We start from the raw sequence: 5,143 nt of genomic DNA on the forward strand, positions 1-5,143 counted from the left end.
GGAGAAATGTTCTTTCTTGGTAAGAGTTTCTGTCATATAACAATAGTTGTTAGGAAGTCTGTGATTGTTACTGGCACAGATTATTGTTACTGGAATAGATATGTCGATATCTATAGAGATAGAGGTAGAGATAGATATTTATAATTTTTCCAAATTGAAATTATATGTGCATTAGGTCTCACCCTCTCCGGGAAAGGAGAGTATTCTGAGGAAAAAGACAAGAGGGTTGTAGAGAAAAAAAAATCTGGGGAAATGAATGTTTGCCTCTCTTAGCAGAAGTGAAGGAGAATACTTGTCCTTTCCTTAAGACTCTCTTTCTTTACACTGGTGTTTATTTTTACACCCAGAGAACCAAGGTCTTTCTTGTACAGCCATTGTGTTTATTTTATACAACCAGGAAGAAACCAAGGTCTTTTCGCTTTAACACTGTGTTTATTTTTTTACAACCCAGGAGAGACCAAGGTCTTTCTTTACAGACTGAGTTTATTTTACACCCAGAGAGAACCAAGGTCTTTCTTACACTCTGTTTTATTTTTACACCCAGAGAACCACTAGGCTTTCTTTACACTGAGTGTTTATTTTTACACCCAGAGAACAGAGTCTGTTCTTTACATCTTGATCGTTTAATTTTTTACAGCCCAGAGAAACCAAAGGTCTGTTCTTTAGCACTGTGTTTATTTTAACACCCAGAGAACCAAGGTCTTCTTTACAGGACTAGGTGTTTATTTTTACACCCAGAGAACCAAGTTTACCGGTTTTACACCCACAGGTTGCTTTCCGTTTATATATACACAACCGGTCTTTTATGTGTTTTATTTTTACACCCAGAGAACCAAGAGTCTTTCTTTACACTTGTGTTTATTTTTACACCGCAGAGAAGCCAAAGGTCTTTCTTTAACTGATGTTTATTTTTACAACCCAGAGTAACTCAAGGCTTTCTTTACACTAGGAATGTTTATTTTACACGCCAGAAAGCACCAAGGTCTTCTTTACACTGATGTCTTATTTTTACACAGCCCAGAAAACCAATGCTTTCTTACACGGTTGTTTATTTTTTTACACCCAGGAAGACCAAGGTCTTTCTTTACACTGATGTTTATTTTTACACACCAGAGAGACCAAGGTCTTTGCGGCTGCTTCTTGAAAGAAGAAGGAAGCTAATCTGTCGCCTAGCAACACCTCCCACTCCTGCGTCGAAGCGCGAACGAGAGAAGATGGGGCAAGAGGGAAGGAAGGAGGGTTGATGAAAAAGACTGAGGGACGTACAGAGAGGTAGAGGGCTATGATGAGGTATGATGGTATGACGGGGTATGATGAGTTTGAATAGTGACATAGGACAAGCTGAGTCCATAGGACAGAAGACAACGAGATAACTGACAGTCTGAGAAATGCATGGCAGCGTAGACTGTGCGTGGTYCAGTTATTGACAATCAGTGTGAACCATAAGCGCTTACAGGAAAGTGCTATAGCTTCCAGTTTGCTTTGTTTGTGCATGCTTTCACATGTATAGCGTGCAGGTTAGGGGGTTTCACACACCGTCTGGATGTTTGTCTGGTGTGAATGCAGCCAGATTCCACGACAGCCATAACTAGTGGAAGTGAAGCGAACAAACGCCCACTCACTGCTTCCAATCCCCCGTCCTCCCTCAGCCCCCCTCTCTCCCTCCCTCCCTTCCTCTGATGATGCTTCCAGAGCCTGTAGTCTTGTACTTTTCTCTTTTTTCCAGTAGTCAGTTTATTTTTAGAACTTGGGTCTCAGAAGAGGGGGAGCAGTCGCCTAGTGCTGGGGGTGTCAAGCTCCCCCTCTCTAACCACTCCCCTGGTGGTTTTTGGACTATCAAAACCCACAGGGCATCATGAGGACAATAGGTCTGATGGCATAGTTTGAATGGAAAGATAGAGAGATGTTTTCTAATCTTCCATCATCATAAAGTTCCTTTTAACTAAGACTTTCTAGATGCATTATATGGTAAAAATGTGTTAAGAATGATTAGTGTCTTCTATGAAGGCCCTCAATATAATGGTTAGCATTGACATAAAGGAGTGATTGAATTGAACACTTGCAAWCCACGTTATTTTATATGTAATATTTAATGTATGCGTACATAATATGTAAAAGCTTCCCACTGTTACATACCACCACAGACATTTCCACCCTCTCTTTTTCTCTTACTCCTTTCTCAGTAAGTTGGTGCTGATGCTGGGTTGCTATGGTGATGTGGTGTAGATGTCTGACATCATCAGAGACCTCCTAGTAGCAGTTTTTTTTATTCACCCTCTATCAGTCAGTCTTTCCTGCTCTCTTTCTCTCTCTCTCTTGGACCATAGATTGGATAGATAGGAATGGATAGACATGCAATGAGCAGAGATGATTGTGTATCTGCTTATTGACAAGAGGGGACCAAAAATAGTGGAAGGACAAAGGCGAGACAAAGACATAATCAACAATGAGAATCAGAGAAAATGGTGTTGGTGTTGGGTTTGATGATATGTTGAATAATTGTTTGAGCGAGAGCGAGGGGAGAAAGAGAGGTAATAATGTACCCTTCATTTTGGCTTTAGAATGAAGCTACAGTACCATCTATACTTTCATTTCTTTCGGTTTTGTTGAGCCTCTCTCGAAGCTCATCTACTCTTCGGTTCATTGGCCTTTGCAATTTGTCATCATTTTGGATAACAATGACGAATTTTCTTGAGGTGCAGTGAATGCAGTGATAACCACATGACCATTTGTCCAGTTCATTCACACAGTACTAGATCATTCTGTCTTTTTTTATTTCAACCCCACTCTCTCTCTGCTCTCTCTCTCTGCTCTCTGCTCTCTCTCTCTCTGCTCTCTCTCTCTCTCTCTCGCGGATCTCTCTCTCTGCTCTCTCTCTCTGTGTCTCTGTCCTATAACGTGTTCCCTTCTTCCTCTCTCGTCTCCCTCCTCTCTCTTTTGTTTCTTTGCGCTTCCCCCCTCTCGTTGTTCTCTTGCCTCTCTTCTCTTCTTCTCGCGCTCTCGCTGCCCTCGCGGCTCTCCTCCCTCGTCTCTTTTTTCTCTCATTCTCTTTGCTCGGGTCTCTCGTTCTGCTCATCTTCTCTTTTCGTCTCATCTTCTCTCGTCTTCTCGTTCTGTCTCTTGCTCTGTTCATTCTGGTCTTTCTTTTGCTCTGCCCGCCTTGTGCTCTCTGTCTTCTTCCCTGTCTCTCTTTTTTGCTCCCTCTCTTCTCTCTCTCTCTCAGGTCCCCCGCTTATCCCTCCCTGCGTCTTTTCTTTTCTCTCGTCGTTTCTCTCTCTCTCTCGTTCTCTGCTCGCTCGTTCTGCTCCGTTTCTCTGTCTCTCTCTTTCTTCTCTAGTTCGTCGTCTTGTTTCCATGTCTCAGTCTCTCTCTTCTCTCTCTTCGGTCTCTCTCTCTCTCGTCACGTGCTCTTCTCTCTTTCTTTTGCTGTCTGCTCCTCTCTCTATCTTTTCTGCCCTCTGGCTCGTCCCCCTGGTGCGTCCTCTTCTCTCGTTGTTCTTTGCTCGTGCTTTCTCTCTTTCTTTGTCTCTGTCCTCTTCTCTCTTCCTCTGACGTTCGCCCTCGTGCTGCTCGGTCTTCGCTCTCTTTGTGCTCGGTCATCTAAGACTGCATTCCTCGTATTCACTGTCATTAAAGCTATCGGTATAAAAAAATACGATTAAACTGGACCTAGTGTATTTCCTCTATCCTCAGCATAAACCCTTTCTTTCAGTGCTTTCATTTCTGTTTATGTTTCATTAATGATATATGGTGGTGTTTGGTGAGTGGATTGATCGTGAGAAAGTATATATTTCTTTAAGAGGGTGGATTACTAATTGGACGGGCATTTGATAATTGTAAGGATTGTTGGTCTGGTTGTGTTTGTGGTTTTTACAGTACAGCAGGTATGGAAATTTTACAATCAGCTTGGTCAAGGTATGTCGAAGTTGTTTTGGCAGTAATGTTAGAGGCTTTCAGTTGGTGGCGGGGAGAACTTGGAATTTTGTTTGTTATTTTGATGGAGAGGTCTTGCATTACTCTGCATCTTTATCATAAATACTGATTTTGTGATCGTTGAGAAAGGGTCAAATATACAAAGAAGTTGTATTCCTCTCTTTTTAAATGGGCATATGTGGATTTGGGTTTCCAAAATCCAACTCTTATCTCCAGTTGTGATGAAGATAACCAGATGGATTAGATATGGATCTATCGTCCAAGCTGCAGATTTGTTTTCGAGGATATCGAACTAGTCCGTCGATTCTGGTTAGATGCCTTTGGCAAAATACCTCAAGCTTGCCTTTCAGAAGTTGACACAACTTTCATACAGTTTTTTTTTCCTTTTCTGTTATGTCTAATTTCCTGCAATAGCTAGAATATTCTTTTTCTAGCTCGAGCCCTTTTGCGCCTTCAGAGATACGCCGCGTCCATTCGTCACTAGGTCAAACACATTTGTCGTATCTTAGTAGAACCACAATTTACGCACTGGAGCAAAGAATGGGAAAGAGTGGGGGTAGATATGGAATTGGGTTATTATTCAAGAGTATTATCTATGTGGTGAAGGTTGGAAGTTTATTGTTGTAGCATTACATTGCTGATGTATGAGGGAAGGGAGAAAGTGTCTTTATAAAAACATTTTTCTGCGATATGTGTGGGATAATAACTATAGCAGGCTTGCAGGTCAGGAGTCCCTACTTTAGCATAATTGTCCTGGATCTCTATGAAATTTCGCTGTGTGTTATATGTGAGTTAACTTTTTTTTTAAATTATGAGATTCAATTACTGGTAATATTCCTTGGTGTTTTTTTCTTATTCATGGTCCTGTTTCATCCCTAGAAGTGGAGTTAGCTGATGGGCGGCTTCTTAATGTCATTTGACTTAAGTTGAGTATATATTCAACCAATGGGTAGTTAGGATATTTCCACTGACTCGTGGTAATTTAATGATGTATGAGCAGCAATGTGACTGTAATGTGATTGTAGTTGGACTGATGAGGGAGGTCAGTTTTTAAAAAAGTGGAGAGGGAGATGAGCGTGTTGTATAGTTGTCACGGTGTTAGTGCTTTTAATCTCATGTCCTAGGTTGGTAATGTTATTGAGGTCAATTCAGATTTCATACACACAAATAGTGAATTACCTCTCTAATGGTCTAGGTGTGCTTGAGTGTT

The sequence above is a fragment of the Salvelinus sp. IW2-2015 genome, linkage group LG8 (assembly GCF_002910315.2).
Source record: "Salvelinus sp. IW2-2015 linkage group LG8, ASM291031v2, whole genome shotgun sequence".
Lineage (NCBI taxonomy): Eukaryota > Metazoa > Chordata > Actinopteri > Salmoniformes > Salmonidae > Salvelinus > Salvelinus sp. IW2-2015.